The sequence below is a fragment of the Cygnus atratus genome, chromosome 2 (assembly GCF_013377495.2).
Source record: "Cygnus atratus isolate AKBS03 ecotype Queensland, Australia chromosome 2, CAtr_DNAZoo_HiC_assembly, whole genome shotgun sequence".
Taxonomy (NCBI): domain Eukaryota; kingdom Metazoa; phylum Chordata; class Aves; order Anseriformes; family Anatidae; genus Cygnus; species Cygnus atratus.
The window spans coordinates 141428617-141446687 of record NC_066363.1 but is presented as its reverse complement, the minus strand read 5'-3'; positions in this window follow the sequence as shown (position 1 = coordinate 141446687).

Sequence of the window (18071 nt, the reverse complement as noted above, 5' to 3'; positions counted from 1 at the left end):
TGCAGAGGGCATGTCTGAGTGGGCCTAGGTCCAGGGCCAGACAATAAACATTTGACAGACAGATTTTTTAATACCATTTTCCTTTCAATTATCTCTTCTTTCTTTTAGCATTTGTTAAATTCATACATATTTAGTTAGACAGCTGAATTCTTGTTTTTCTGTTTAGTTTAAAGCCACCTGTTCTTATTCTGGCAAGTGCTCCTTACACTCCATGACATCCTTACATTTTCAAATTGGTTGAAAAATACATTTTAATGGAAAATGAGGGTTCTAAACTTACATTTAATGATATTTCCTCATTTGGTTTGATGTGGCGTGTGAGCCAGCATTTCTGTGTCTGGCAATTAGGACTCTCAGACAGAGATGTCATGCTCATAATACTGTAATTCTTAGATTTTTTCCCCTTATTATAAATCTTTTACCTCCCTGAAAGTAACATTTTCCAGAAGTGGAAAACTAGTCATCTTAGCTACTTAACAACAGAAAAACTCTCCAGATGCTACTGTCAAGTAAAGGCTTATGTGAATTTAGCATTAAGGATTAAAAAAAAAAAAAAAAAAAAAACATCAAGTGTGCCAACATTTCACAATAAACCTCTGCTTCTTAAGACTCCGAATTCTATCATAGAAATGTGTCCATTGTAACTACTAGAGTGTAATGGGTCATAAAAGATTTTTTTTTTTTCTGACTGAAACTAAGTTGATAATGAATAATTTTAATGTAAAAGAAATAGGGAACAAATTTACACCATGTGATTTTGATATATAGAAAACATGAGTAGGTAAAAACATGTTGTTAAGACATTAATTTGTAAACTGATAATTATTTTAAAAATATTTTAATCCAGGATTATGTCTTTCTGACTAGGGAGGGGATGAGAAAAGTGAAATTGACTTCTAAATTCTACTTAGATTTCCAATTGAAAGAAATTCTGTCAGAATTTGAATTGGAATATATCAGTTCCACTGGAATATGAAAATAAGGGCATCAGGAACTGGCTGGTGGCACACTAACTCTATGCTCTGAAAAATCTTTTGAAAGATTTTAGATGGGCTCCCAAATTTTCCAGGGTCACATCTGTGCATCTGCTCCAATTCTGTAGGCTGAAGTTGTCAATATTTCCAAAGCTGCCTGATTCTGTTGAAGCCTTGCTGCTTGGCAGCTGTTTGTGAAGCTGTTTATGAAGTTTATGAAGTTTATGTAGTTTATGAAGCTTATGAAGTTTATGAAGTTTATGAAGCTCCACAAAAATATTTATTAAAAAATCAGCTCATATTTTTATGGAATGAAATATTTTAAGATATTCTTCCAGAGGAAATGTCACGCATCCGTACATAGAGCATATGTATGGATATATCCATCTCTTCCATGCTAAAGGATTTGGTTTTATTACTAAAAAATCCATATATATGGGAAATGTTTGTACTTTAACAGGTCTTACAAACTCCCTAGCACAACTTGTGATGTTATTGAAAGTCCTCATTTAACTGAAGTGTCAAAAGTCAAAAAATGTGAAGCACCCTTTAACTTGCCTCTGTCTTCAGTCACTACTTCAAAAGATATTTTGAAATTTATGAAAACAAATCTTTTCCCTATTGTCCACTTCATTAAAACAAAGAAAAGAGACAGGAGATATTTTTAGCATCATTCTGTGGGGAAATAGGCAATCTGACAGGCTCTGAAGTTGAAGCAAAACTTTGATAAAGTATTATTTTTTTGACAGATGGCTACCTTTTCTTCCACCTAATGACAGGGCTCTGAAAAATAAAAAATAAAAGGTGATTTTTCAATTTCGCTGATAAAAGTCCTAGTCATGTCATTTGTACTTTCCATTCTCCAGTTTTATATCAATTGAAAGGAAACAAGGATTTAGCTTGTAAATGGTAAATTCTGACTTTAACATTATATAGTTAAAGAGTTCAACCTAAACTAAAAGAAATATATTGCAAAATATTTCCTTTTTTAAATTCATACATGGAGATTTTAGTTACCTTAGATTAACTCCATTTAACTCTATGTACCTGAAGCAGGGAAGTTAGAGGCATGAACCTCTGCTGTATGGACAATGGAAAGAGGAAGGGAGGTGAGATGAGCACCTTTAGAGAGTGACTGAGACACTGAGATGCAAGATGCTCTCCAGCATTACCTAGTTATGTTCAAATGAAGTATGGAACTAAGGGGCAATGGTCCTAGCCCACATGTATCTGTTAAACATAATGAAATTTGCTCTTGTGCAGACAGCCAGTGGAAAGGCAATGCACCACTTCCACTCTCAATTTATAACCTCACTGATATAATACCATTATATATCCCTTTGCACAGCATTACATTCCTAAAATATGAGTAGTTACAGACTAGCAAATGTCAACTGCCTTCATCAATGAGTCCTTTAATACTTTGCTTTACTTCTCTTGGTATTTAGTAAACCCAAATGTATAGTATTCTTGGTTTAAAAAAAACTACTGGACCCCACCTGCCCACCCAAGCTACACAGATGTTAACTGAAAAAAATAATATGTTTTTTGACAAATTTTTTAATTTAAAATATAAAATTATAACATTATGTCATTGGTGTATTTTATAGGTGATGAAGTGATTTTTATAAAGATTTTACTACCCATTAATGTCATTATTCAAAGCATGAACAATTACTAGACCCCTATTTCTAAAATTTCCAAATTTAAGCACACCTTGGGGAATTATAGACATTGGCAGACAGCAAATTCTGTATGGAAATTATTGATCCTCGGGGCAGACTTTTCTACTTCTGATGATGGTTATTAAGAAACATTTTGTTAAGCTTCCAAAACTTTCATCATAAAGCTTTTTATTTCTTTCTCTCTCATCTTTCATGTCTTACTGCTTATCTTCTACAATTTCTAACCAAAATTTTCAGTGATGCCCTGTGTTTAGACTAGCAGAACTTGCAGAATTTCTGAATGCTTCTGCAGAAGGCAGTTCAGCTACACAAGATGGAAAACTTCAGCCTGTTTTCTTTACTACTTGCTCCATTCCAGAGATTTTATGTACATAGAACCAGGGAGACTAATACATGGAATGTCATGCAGGATTCCTTTGCTCATCTGTGAAAATCACTGTTTGCAGAGTTTTTGTGAAATAAAAATGCCTGTTTTTACATGTCTGTTTTTCTTTAACTCAAGAATGAAAACATCCTGTGACTCTTTTGAAAATAATATTAATAATACTCTCCTGGTTTCTTTATACGATACAAGCTAAATTTGTATGACTTTCCTATTTCTTCTTTTTTTTTTTTATATATATATATAATTCTTCTTGGCCACACATCTCCCTGCTAACCAGTGGGACTTCAGGGTGGAGATCTTTGAACTGCAGTTGGTCTGACAGATAAAATGACTTTTAAACCTCAGCAATAATAGAAAGCAAAAATATTCATATTATTGTTATTGTAATAGAGCACAGTAGTATATAGATAGATAGAGGCTCCAGTGTACAACTGTGCTACATTATTCTTGACAAGGTACCTAAGTAAAATGAGGAATATATCATTATATATCCCCAAAATTCCAGAGTTAACAAGGACCACGGAGAATAGATGGAAATATCTTTATTGCTGACATTTATAGATGGAGAACTGAGCCACAGAAAGATTGAAACACTTAATATCACAGAGGTAGTTTGTGACATATCCTGGGGCTGAGCCCAGATCACTTGAATCCTAGTTGGATTCCTGCTTGTTCCCACAATTAACTATATGTTAAATGAACATAAATTCCATAAATTGCTGTAGATGTAAATGTAAAGTCATAACATCTTGTCACTGATCTGTGCTATAAAAAATTAAGTGACATTTACAAGGGTTCTGTGTTCAAGGAATTCTTTGATTCAGCTAGGAGTAATCCGGGTTCCTGACCATCAGATATGTTCTTCGTGAGCACTTTCAGCTTTTTAGGATAGGCAGCCATGACACAGACCCTCAAGTTACTGAATACAGTTGCCTGTAGAAATACTACTATTACCTAATGCTTAGTCCTTCTATAGTCAGTGAGAGTTTTCTTGCGATCTTTTGGGATATCAGTTTGTCACACTCTGATCATCTGGAACATGTACTAACAAGAATAGGTACTTAATGCTGTGCATTATTATTTGGAGGTGTGACATCCAAGTTATGAGAGAACATTGAGATTTACACAAAAGAAAGGGATATATATTAAAAACAAAAAACAAACCAAACAAACAAAAGGCAAACCAAATAATTTTAAATTGAGAAAAACACACAGCACATTTAGTGTTACAAGTACAATTACTAGTTCACGTTCCCTTACATAAAGCCCTGAGGTTAGTCTAGATAAAATACTAAAAACAAATGTATATGTGCTTTTTTGTACTAGAAGAAAATACCAAGTATATAAATTCATGTCTGATTTTATAAGAACAAAACAAGTAGAAGCTTATTCCAAAGTCATCTCACATGATACATGTGAATTCCCTTCAAACAGCAACCATCAGTTAGATCACAAATCATGGGAGAAGGAAAAATACATAAAATGTCTACTGGAAATTTCATCGCATTTATAAAGATGATGACATTTTAGACTTATTACGTCCTATAAAAATGCATATATTTGTAGTCATACACCTTTTTTCTATATTTATCATTTTAAAGTTCTGTTCTTCTGAAACATGGTTCATAATAAGCAGCTCAGGCAATAAAAGTTATTAATTTCCTCAAGGATATTAGGATATTAAGTGAGCAACAAAATATGAAATAATTTGTAAACAATAAAAATGTATCAAACAACCTTTTCTTGCATTTTGCAACAGAGCGTTGAATTTTCCTTTTCCAAAAAAAATGCAACTGCTATATATGTTCATTTTCTTTTTCAAACAGTAGAAAATTTACATGCCTTAAGAAAGTTACTTTCTGTTCTATGGTATCTTTTTCAGTAATCTCTGTTATTAAAAAAAAAAAAAAAGTTATGCAGAAAAGGATAGTTGTTGTAGAAGATATTAGATGAGATTATCTATTAGATATATTAGATATCTATTAGATAGATTAGATTATATTATCACTATTAGATGGTAGTGAGATTGAGATACCTGAAAGCCCAAGCAGCTTGGAGTTACTTCAGCTATTGATAAGATGAGATACAGGCTCTGTTTGCACACTGAATCAATTACACTAAGATGACAACTGGCAATAGTTGAGTAAGTCTTAATTCTTCCCCTAACCTAGTGAGGCTTGTATAAGACTTTGGGGAATAGTTGCAGACTATCTTAAAACTTTCATCTGAAATATTTGTCAGGATTTCCTCTGAGAAGTTTGGAGGAAAAAACTAAGTATGTCTTTCCCACAAGATCTTCATCTGTAATATCTTCCAAATACCTTTTTCCGTTACATAAATTGTGTGCCTTGACATTTGTACCTCAACATTTATTGTATTTGGCTCTTTCACAAACCACCTCTTTCCTATTTAAAAATTCTCACAGTTATTGTTTACACCTACATCACTTCTACAATGTGTAAGAGAGTGACTCTTATTTCCCAGTGCCCATTTCTCTGCACCAAGATTTTTAGGTAGCAGACTTACTGGGGTCCTAGATGTTTTGATTAGTCCAGAGAGGAAGTAACACAGTATGTATACTTGATACAAGTTACTACCTATCAGTATATAAAAGAATCTCTTGTCAACCAGAAAAAAAAAAAAAAAAAAAAAAAAAAAAAGCATCAAAGAACTCAGGAGCAATCTTGGATCAGTTCTAGGTCCTATCACAGAGCCAGAGCATGACTGAGGTTGAAAGGCACCTCTGGAGGTCATCTGGTCTAAACCCCCTGCTAAAGTAGGGCCCCCTACAGCCACTTGCCCAAGAATCATTGCATTAAGACTCTTGAAGTTAAATACAAAGTCAGCTAGGACATCTCAATGCTTTTTGAAATACTTAAATATGCATTGCTTGGTTAAAAACGACCAAAGGTCAAATTTAATATGGTATAAGTGAAAGGTGTGGACTAGGCTATACTGGGCAAAATTGCTGAGGAAAGAATCAAAAGAAATGGGTCTACAGCCCAGATACATTAAAAAACGCCCTGCCATTCCCACTAAGGATGAAACAAGAGGACGCAATACAAAATCTGATATCTATGAAAAGAAGACTCATTTTTATATTTTTTAATTTTGTATGACCATAAAATTATGGATATATATATTATGGTATCTTCATTTGGAGAAAGTGTTCTTTTTTATGTAGAATTCAGAAAAGTGTCAAATCATTGAATTATAAGAAATTAAAAGATAGAAATATCATCTACACATTATCACTGCTCAAACCCACTTTAGATTCTGGCTGGTAAAGTTAGAAGATTGCTTCAGAATTCTGTACTGTCACAGGGTGAAATTACCTGTAGCCTGACCTGTTCCACAGAAATATTTTATTATGTGCTTAGCAGCTTTCCAGCTCTTTAAGAGTAAAATTAACTCAGGATTATGAATATGATTTTGTGTTAAAGTAAGACCACAAAAGCATTTATCTTTCAACAATCAAAACCCATTGGATTTCTGCTTTTCAGTATGTTTTCAAAAAAGTTGCCATTTAAAACTTTTTTGATTCCCTTGTACTATAGCTAGGCAAAAAAAAAAAAAATAAAAATCCAGCATTTATTCCACTTTTAAAAAATTACTTAAGGTAATAATTGGGCCTTTTGACTAAAATTAGTCTCTTGTCATTTCAAATATGAGTGTTAGAAATGAAGAAATTTAGAATGGACTAGTTTGTAAAAGTAGTTTTACTTCCAGATGAACATATGGGAATTTATTCCAAAGTTATGCCTAAAGAAAGCTCTGAAGGAACAATGCATGAATGAACTTGCATTGACTTTGAGTTAGCATTTGTACTCCACAGCCATAAAATACCATAAGCTACTTGCCTTCACGTACTGCCCACAGCAGTAGTAGCAAAGGGTAGAAGACAGGTGCTTGTTGGGGGATAGGAGAGGAGGGAGATTTTCTTTCCCTCCTCAGGATTTCCTTTCCTTCCTCCTCCTGTACAGGAACAACACAAAATTAAAACAGCCAAGAACGGATGGTGCAGTGAAGCTAAGAAAGACAGGTTAAAGTAAGTTCGAGTCCATCCCTCAAGCAAAAATGGCAAGGTAGTAAAGGATAGTAACAGCAGTAGGCAACAATACTCATTAAGATGCCGTCAGCATCCAGAAGTGGCACTCTTGTGTTAAACAGAATGAAATATCATCCTCTACTGTTGAGCTCAAATACTCTGACACATTGCCCACACTAACAAAACTCTTGTGTTTTGAAATCAGGAAATACGTTGTCTGTAATGTGGGAATAGGCAACTATGTTTAGGATTTACAAGTTTGGTGTAAATATCAATTTTTATTTAACAGTTGCTAGTCCATTCAGAGAGTCCATTGCCAGATCTGTTAAACCTTGCAACTTGTAGACCAGATGAAGTGAAAGTGATCATTGTTGCCGACGTCCCTAAATAATTCCATTCCACTTTTGGTGAATACACATAAGATTAGACCACTAATTAAACATTTCTTGATCATCCATCTTTAAATTTAACTCCTGCATGGATTGCCTTTTCTGCAGAATTCCAGGTATTTGGATTCTCACTAATAAGTCACACTTAAGATTTCAGAACATTAGGGTTTGTTGTTTCGGTTGTTGTTAAGCAAAAAGATTAAAATATTTTTTCCTTTTCCTTTTTGGCTGTTGGGTTTCCTTTCAATCATCTTGGCACCAAGCTTGGTTTTCAAGCATCACTTGGCTTTCAAGCATCTTGGCAGTGCAGGCATCTGTATTCCAGCAAGCAACATTTAGCTATTCATTTATCTCTTTCTTGTTCAGCAAATCAGCAGTCAGCTTTGGAACTAGTCCATGGTACTTAGCTCAACACGCCCAGAGGAAGTGCAATGTAAAGAGTCATGGTGGTTTGTGTCCCAGTTTACCCATTTATAACTAAATTTCCAAATGTCTGTTTCCCTGTTACCTTGAGGATAACATGCTGGCAATCTGCCAGGTCAATTGTTTCTACTTATCAGGAAGATTTCACTTTCTAACAAGGTGAAATGTGACCAGTTGTCAAATAGTAATTCTTTTTGGTTTCTAAGAGAGCTGTTGGCAGGAACATGATTATTGCAGCAGAAATGACCTTTGGTATAAATGTTACTTCTGACTTGTAATCACAGTAGTGTCTCAGAGTGACAGATGAGCAGCCATGACGCTGGTGTTTGATCTGATGACACTGACACTGTCAGGTGCAGATTTTCTGATGACAATAAGAAAAAAGAGAGAGGTGGCAATGACAGTACATGAATCACTGTTACAATACGATGAGAAAACAACTTTTAGAAAAGTTTTGGCTGTTGTATGAATCCTGGACAGTACCGTAAACTTAATGCCTCAGTTTGTTATAATTTTAATATATATATATTATGTATATATATACACTATAATATAATATATTTTAATATATATTCAGTATTTGTTATTTTAGTAATTTTCAGTATTTTAGTATTTTAATATATATTCAGTATTTAAAATGATATTAATGTTCAAAATATTCCTGAAAATTCATTTCTAACTTTGACATATTGACCTACAGTAAAATCACCAGTAGTATTTTGGCGTTGAATTGGTCATCTGGTCAAAGTATCATTCAGATAACATTTGTTCCATAGAAAGTAATGAAAATCACTAATGTCATTCTTTGAAGAGCAACTCATATTGCCTTAAGTCTGTTCCAATTTAAACTGTTACAGTAAATACAGAAAAATAGCATTGGTTCTCATGTGGTATTACATGGCATTACAGTCCGCACTCCACAAAAAATAAGCAAGTCTGTGTCACAAACACATCTTCAACAGGTGGAAGTGCAGTTATTAGCTAACACAGCTTTACTGGACCTCTTTATATATGCAGAAAGGTGGATACCTCCAGTCTCTTCATTGTTTGTTAAACTATTGCTCTAAACATGAGATTGGTGAGATTTCTGGTCCTGTGGGTGTTGCAACATCTCACCTGCAGGTAACTGGCATGCATGTACAAATACAGGCTTGACCTGTTATCAGACATTACAGAACAGAAAGGAGCATTTGCAAAATATTAATATCTGCATAATAGGAACACAAAGTACAACTGTTAAAAGAGTCTGGTTTTCATTAGAAACATCCTGTATTTTCCTAAAACAGCTATCTCTGCAGACTAAATGTACTCTGGACCAGCTGGCATGGAATAGCCCATGTCCATACTAAATTCTGTTTCCCTTCAAAACATAGTTGGCTGTATTTAAACTGCCCACTGGGAATGGTTCCTGGACTGTACTGAGCCCTAAACTGTGTCTGGAACTTGTTGGTCATGGCCAAGGCTGTGCCAGAGACAATTCCAGCAATTCCGTGGTATTGATGCTGAGCCTGGGAGCAGTACCTGGCAGCACTTAATTCACTGCTACAGTGATTCACAGCTCTGAGAGACACTTCTGGTCTGTGACATCATATAAGACACCTTCAAATCTAGGGAGAGAGATACCTTCTGCATGGTTTGTAACCAAATATTTCTTTCTGTGGAATTTATTTACAAAGAGATGAGAGAATTACCTTAATTTCAGTTAATGGGAAACAGCAGGAAGAAAAAAGGTGAGAGAGAGCAGAGATCATCTCTCTTATTTTAGCAAAGCTTAAACTCAAAATGCATGTAGTGATCTGACGGCTCATGTTATTTATGGAGCTTTTTGTTGTCTCAACACATTTAGGTCAATTGTTCTGATAGAAAAGTGAGAAAATCCTAGCATGAAGAACAGACAAAATAGAACTGAATGAACGTTAAAAAAAAAAAAAACGTGACAAATTATGTGCGTAGGCAAATGTGTTTAGTCTTATGTACCTTCCATTACATTTTATTCCACTGTATCAGGAGGAATGGACAATATTTTAACCTTGTTAACAATAAATCAAAAATAAATAAACAATAAATCAAAAAATAAATCAAAAATAAATCAAAAGAAAACACAAAATCAGATGATATAATAAGGCAAACTCTTCAGGATAGTATTAACCACTCAGAAGAACTAAGGATGTTTAAAAGTATCAAATTTTGTGGGTGAATTTTTGTCCCCTGCATTCAGCAATTCCAAATGTCTGATAGATGAGAGATAAAATACTACATAAAATACAATATCTCTGATATATTCTCAGAAGAGGATCCATATAGGTTCTTCATTTCTGACACTTAAGGAAGCCAAAACTGTATTTTATCATATATATAAACCAAATATTGTATTTTGTTACACTGGTTATCTAAGTTAAGGAACAGACAACTTACCAAAAAGGTTTCTCATAAGAAACTGAAGATATCAGTAATATTATACACACATGCTGCATAAGAGCATACTTTGAAAGAAGGAATTCCTGTAAATGTTGGAGATTGTATAATTACAAACTTCATTTGTAAAATACTGTTGTAATGTATTAAATACTTCGGTCATTGTTAGAAGACATGCTGGTCAACCATTGTTAAGATAAATGGGTACAACCCAAAGACATGCATTATAATTCATATGAAAAGAAAAATTATTTTTGAGAACATCATGATGACTGTAGCCCTTTTAAATTTCAAACTGGATTTTAGCAAATTGGAAAATTCCATTTAAATTCCATTTAAAAAGGGAAATGCAATGAAAGTAAAATAAATAAATAAATAAATAAGTATCCAATATCACATTTGTATTATTTTATTCTAACAAGATTAGGATTTAATGACTGCTAAAGGTCAATGATCCAAACCTGAAGTTAAAAGACTGTTTTTCAGATGTAGTGGTCATCTGGTCTTCTCATAGACTTCTAAAGAACAAGGATCCAAAATATTTTAAAATTAATAGTTTGGGAGTAATAGTAGGTTTCAGCCATTTCACACAAATGCATGCACCTGTGAAGACACTTAAGATGTAACAGTGAACATAAACAACATCTGCATTTGCAAGTTCTGGATAAAAAAAAAAAAAAAGTAGTGTTTGCATATTGGCTCACTCAATGGAAAATGGCTCATGTTGGGCCAGGAGCATAACCATGCTTAACAACTTCTTTTTGTTTTTTTAAAATACAATACATAAAGAAAAAAGAAAAAAGTGCTGAAGAGTCAAAGAATCATAGAATGGCTTGGGTTGGAAGGGATCTTAAAGATCACCTAGTTCTAACCCCTCTGCCATGGGCAGGGATGCCACTCACTAGATCAGGCTGGCCATAGCCCCATCCAGCCTGGCCTTGAAGACCTCCAAGGATGGGGCATCCACAAGTTCTCTGGGCAACCTATGCCAGTGCCTCACCACATTTACAGTAAAGAATTTCCTCCTAATGTCTAACCTAAATCTACCCTCTTTTAGTTTAAGACCATTCCCCCTTGTACTTTTATTATCTACCTAAGTAAAGAGTATCTCTCCATCCTTTTTATAAGACCCCTATAAGTATTGAAAGGTTGCAACAAGGTCTCCCTGGAGCCTTCTCTTCTCCAGGCTGAACATCCCCAGCTGTCTCAGCCTTTCTTCGTAGAAGAGGAGTTCCAGTCCTCTGATCATCTTTGTGGCCCTCCTCTGGACTCACTCGAACAGGTCCACATCCTTCTTGTGCTGAAGGCCCCAGACCTGGACACAGCACTCCAGGTGGGGCATCATGAGAGCATAGTAGAGAAGGACAACCACCTCCCTCAACCTGCTGGCCACTCCTCTGTTGATTCAGCCCAAGATGCAGTTGGCCTTCTGGGCTGCAAGCACACATAGCTGGCTCATGTTGAGCCTCTCATCCACCAAAACCTCCAAGTCTCTCTCTGCAGGGCTGCTTTCAATGTGTTCCTCTCCCAGTCTGTACTACTGTCTGGGATTGTCCTGACCCAGGTGCAGCACCATCCTAGAGTTCTAGACTTTACAAGGTTTCTGGATTCTGGGAAAATAAGGTTCAGTCAATTTCTCTGAATGGCGCACTTCGTTCATTTGTGTTTTTTTGAAAACCCAGGCTGAGTCTGGGCCAACTTTCAAGCTACCCTGAGCTTATTTATAGGTTGATTTCAAACTAGGTAAATGGTGATGACTTCAGGTAAACTATCTTAACTACTGGAGGTAGAATGCAAAAAGAAATGCTTTTAGTTCACATGACAAACATGTGAATCAAAACTAGGCTTACATCATACATCCAAATCCAAGAAATTTCTCAGAGACTCTTCAAAGAAGTTCTGTCAACTGTCATAAATCTGTGAGATAGTAAACCTGCAGGAAGGCAGTATGGATTACATCTCTTGGACATGAAAGACCAAACAAGTCTACTCCCAGAGACCTACCAGTGGGACTTTAAATTACTAGAAACTTCTAAGCCAACACAAATACAGTATCTGCACTGGTGTAGTGCCTATAAAATACTTGAGAAGCAAAAAAATAAATTAAACAGAAAAAAAAAATATGGAAAATCAAACATATTAAAAGCTATATTACAACAAAGACTGAAATTCACTATGAAACTGTGTTGATTAAGTAGGATGAAAAAGACCAAGAGAAATAAATTAAAAGCTATAAAATATATTCCACTAAAAATAAAATAAAAATGTCAGGAATACATTTATATTTTATTGATGAATGGAGACTTAAATGTGAACAAGGAAATACTTTATTTTTAATAGGAAAGGCAATAAATCAAAACCACATATGTAAGACAAACAAAAGGGAAAAAAAAGAAAAAGAAAAGAATTAAATGAAATTGTAAAGAAAATAATAAAGAAGCATATATATTTGTGAAAACTGCAAATAAATTAACTTCAGATTAATTTAGCTTGCCATATTTAAACAACATCATTGAATACTATCAGTACGAACTCTAGAAGATCGAATATTTTACAATATAAAGCAACTCTAAAGAAACATTAATATTTAATACTGTATCTACAGCTGATTCACTCCTGAGTCTCCCTGAAAGGAACGATGATGCTTGTCAAGTAACATTTGAACTTCGGTTGATCTGTGTAAAGAGATGCCTCTACCTTACTGGAGCACTAGCAACAATTGTCTGTGCCTCTACATACATGGGGATCTGTACTGAAAACTGCAACATCAGGGTCTGTGGAATTACTTCACATGAAGACAAGTGCCAGAATACAACTTCAAATTTGAGTTGGAGCACAAAGGAAATCTGTTGCTTCTTCTTCAGTTTGCGGCACCAAAATGTTGGACCACAACATTTCCCATCAGCTCCTGTCCTGAACCATAATGCTTCCAAGGCAGCATAGCCTTTTCTAAAACTTTGCAGACTCAAGATACCACCTTTCCTTTTTAATTTGATGTGATAACCACTGTAGATATTGCTTTAATATGTTACACCCTGAACATATATCTAAGAGGATTAAATTTGGCCAGGGATGTCAACAGCAACAAGAAAGGTTTCTATAGGTGTATCAGTAACAAAAGGAAGACTAGTGAAACTGTGGGCTCTCTCCAGAAGGAAAGGGTAGACCTGATCACACAGGATATGGAGAAGGCTGAGGTACCTTTTTTTCCTCAGTCTTCGTTGGCTAGAGCTCTAGCCACATAGCCCAAGTCCCAGAAGGCAAAGGCAGGGACTGGGGGGATGACGAACTGCCCACTGCAGAAGAAGACCAGGTTTGAGACCATCTAAGGAACCTGAACGTGCATAAGTCCATGGGATCTGACATCTTTAGAAGCACCTGCTGGTCTGGAGGGAACTGATGGGTGAAGTTGCTAAGCCACTATCCATTATATTTGAGAAGCGGTGACAGTCTGGTGAAGTCTCACTGTCTGGAAGAGGGGAAACGTAACCCCCCATTTTTAAAAAGGAAGACCCGGAGAACTACAGGCTAGTCAGTCTCACCTCTGTGCCTGGAGAGATCATGGAGTAGATCCTCCTGGAAACTACTAAGGCACATGGAAAATAAGGAGGTAATTGGTGGCAGCCAACATGGCTTCGCTAAAGGCAGATCATGCCTGACATATCTGGTGGCCTTCTATGATAGGGTTACAGCACTGGTGGGCAAGGGAAGAGCAATTGACATCACTTACTTGGACTTGTGCAAAGCATCTGATACTGTCCTGCATGATATCCTTGTCTCTAAATTGGAGAGATGTGGATTTCATGGATGGACCACTCTGTGGACTTGTGCTGTTTAATATCTTTATTGGCAACATGGACAGTGGGATCAAGTACACCCTCAGCAAGTATGCTGATGACACCAAGCTGTGTGGTGCAGTCGATATGCTGGAGGGAATGGAGGCTATCTGGAGGGACCTGGACAGGCTTGAGTGGTGGGCCTGTGCAAACCTCATAACGTTCAACAAGGCCAAGTGCAAGGTCCTGCACCTGAGCTGGGGCAATCTCAAGCACAAATAGAGGCTGGGCAGAGAATGGAGAGAGAAGAGCCTGAGGAGAAGGACCTGGGGGTGCTGGTGGATGAGAAGCTCAACATGAGCTGGCAATATGCGCTTGCAACCCAGAAAGTCAACCATATTGTGGGCTACATCAAAAGAAGCTTGACCACGAGGTGGAGGGAGGTGATTTTCTCCCCCTCTACTCTGCTCTCGTGAGACCCCACCTGGAGCCCTGCATTCAGCTCTGGGGCCCTCACCACAAGAAGAACATGGACTTATTGGAATGAGTGCAAGGATGGCCATGAAGATGATCAAGGGGATGGAGCACCTCTCCTATGAAGACAGGCTGAGGGAGTTCAGCCTGGAGAAGAGAAGGCTCTGGGAAGACCTTACCGTGGCCATCCAGTACCTAAAGGGGGCCTACAGGAAAGCTGGGAGGGACACTTTGTCAGGGAGTGTAGTGACAGGACAAGGGGGAATGGCTTTAAACTAAAAGAGGGTAGATTTAGATTAGATATTCAGAACAAATTCGTTACTCAGAGGGTGCTGAGGCACTGGCACAGATTGCCCAGAGAAGTTGTGGATGCCCCATCCCTGGAAGCGTTGAAGGCCGGGTTGGATGGGGCTTTGAGCAACCTGGTCTAGTCGCAGGTGTCCCTGCTCAGGGTCTTGGAATTAGTTGATCTTTAAGGTCCTTTCCAATCCAAACCATTCTGTGATTCTATTACCTATAGATTACTGTACAGTAATCAAGCCACTATCATAGATTCTTCTTTAGTACAGACATTCATTTGAAAATCTCTCCTTGGCCTAGTAGAAAAGGAAAACATACTGTATATCTTAAAAATAAGCTTTAATCTTTATTCAACTGTTGCCATGTTAAGAATCTGTAAATTCAACAAAATAATTTATACCTTACATAATCTGAAATGTTAAAAAATAAAAAAAAAAAAAAAATAATAAAGGTCTTGAAAAAAGTAGGTAAGGGAAAGTATATAAATGCCTTGTAAATGTAAAGTGAACACCCAGTATTTTTAAAAAGTTGACTATACAATTTCACAGTTTTGAGACTTTAAGTTTAAATGTTTGATACTGGAAGAATCGGTATTTTATTTTTACTTAGAATTGCATGTTTATTTTTAGAGAGGAGACATTCCAAGTGAAAAGTTTGTTCTTCAGGAAAGGCATTAGGACCATGTGAATACTCATATATACAGATTATGTTGTGCCTTAACACTGCTCACCACATTATGGTCTTAATCCTGACTGAGCCTTTGAACATCAAGATGATCTTAGATAATTGTAACAACAAACAGAACAATGGCAATACTAATAAAAAAAAACCTCTCTGTGGTTTATATGGTAAAGTTACAAGTTGTAGTTACACTATTCACACTAACCATCCACAAGAACCATTGCATCATTTCACTGCATTTCAAATTTGTACAGTCTCTCTGGTTAGTGTCTACTAACAGCTAACACATGACAAAGAGAAGTGCAGCAGGCTTCGGTAAGAAGGAAGGCAAGCTGAAATCACTGCAGGGATATTTCTGAAGTTGACAGTCATGATCCTTTTCCTTTTGGGATCTGACTTATGTTCCTGTCTTGCTGAGCATCTAGATATGAGCAAACATCAGTATGTGAAGAAGTGAAGAAATAACCAGCACAAGTCCATGTGATATCTAGGACCAAACACAAGAAGCTGTTGACAATTTTAGCTCTCACAGTGTATTTTCAGAATCAACACTTGTATAATTCTGAAAACAACTGTAACTGACAGAGAATGATAGTTCCTATGACAGACCTATGCAGATCTTCTTTTTTTTTTTTTTTTTGTCATGGTGCAGCCCACTCCTTTAAAATATATTGACTAACTCATGTTTGCCAATGGCAATTTCTGTCTCTTCCTTCCTTTCAGATGTGTAAACTGCTCTTCAAAATTCCCTTAGAGTGAGACAAAAGGTTAGGAAAAATCTGTCCTGCTTTAGTGACTGGTTTGATAACCACAAATATCACTCCAGATTTAATCATCTGTTATACAGTGACCTGTAGTGCTAAAAACAGGAGACATATCATTGTGTGATGTAAGTTTTGCCATGAAGTATGAACTCAAAATTTGAGTCTAGGTCACATCATGATGTTGAAATGTATAGAAATGGTATGTCATTTGTGGTGTTTTTACACCACCTGTGAAAGACTGCAGGAGGAGTGTGGAAAAACCCACTAATCACAGGAGTGCAAGGGAAGTTGGGTATCAGCTTCGGAGTCACATGACCTACATAAACATCCCTCATCCCATGATGGCACCTCCATACCATGTAAGGGCAAATGCTCAATCCCTGCTCACATGTAGTGGCAGAGTGGGGGTGGGATGTGCAAGAGAGAGGAGGAAAAATATGCTCCTGGCCCCAGGAGCATACTAGAGGCTGGGTGAACTCTCCCAGTGGCATGGAGTCCATCACTCATGCTCTAATACACAAATGTTAATCTCAGGGAAAGCACAAATGCCCCAAATCCTGTTACTTAATCAGCAAAAATGGTCACCAGCAATGCTATCAACTACATCAGGCCCATCAGTATGTGAGCATTGAAGGCAGGAAATGGCTGTTCCAATAAATACCCCCAAAGACATTATTCACCAGGGTATTTCTTACCCTTTGGTAATTTCCACTCATACAATACAAAGAAAATTTAAGGTGTTTGCATGTATTCACTGGGGAATGCTGTCTCATGGCCTAGGTCTTTAATGCCGTAAAGCTTCCAAGAGAGTTCTATAGCCTCCCCGACTGGGATTTTACTCTTCAATCACAGGCATGCGAACAAGTCAACAGGGCCAGAGGACAGGGAAACAGGTATATGTGAGGAGATATGGAAAGAGGAGGAGGTGGGTCATGATATATGACATGATCTGCTCCTTGGATTTATAAAATAACTCAGCTTGTGTTCAGCTGGCCTTCTGCTGATCACCCACTGTAGCAATATCCTTCTCAGAGACATTAGAAAAAATGAGTAGCCTCAAAGCTGTTGATGATACCAATATCTAAATTCAGCCCTACGGATTTCAGAGCTATCCCCTCATTTAATGCAGTAGTTCCCATTCCTGAGCTATGGTTTCCTAACGCTTTTCAGACTCATGGAAGAATTTCCATACTTAGCACAGATTTTTTCAATGCTGTTTATAAATTCTGAGAATTACATGTTTACTTGTGGGTGGAGAGGTGGATGCATACTGCTGGGAATGTATTTTCCCTTTCCTTAGCTCTGATTTTTCTAGTGTATCATGCAGATGGTGACTAGAACTGTTGGTAATAGAAAGTGGTAGTAGACAGCATGAACATTTTTTATTGCAAATGGTAATGTGAAATTATAGAAATGTTATGTGAATTATTGAAATATATTTCTTGCACTTTCCTGTTTTTTATAAAGGTATAATAATACTTACATTAACATTCTTAGACTTGTTGAGAGAACCAGATTTTCTTTTTAAGATCTTTATTTAAGTGGTTAAGCACAGAAAACATCAATAACAATAATAAAAAGCCAGATGAAGTAAGAACTAGGGAGCAGGATTAAAATTGAAAGGCAGCAATGGCAACCTATAAATAGTGTACATTAAATCAGCTGTTTCCATAAGTTTTATCTACACAATATCACCCTAACAGCTGACGATAACCTGAGCCAGAGATGTTCAAATGACTTTATTGCTGTAAATTGCA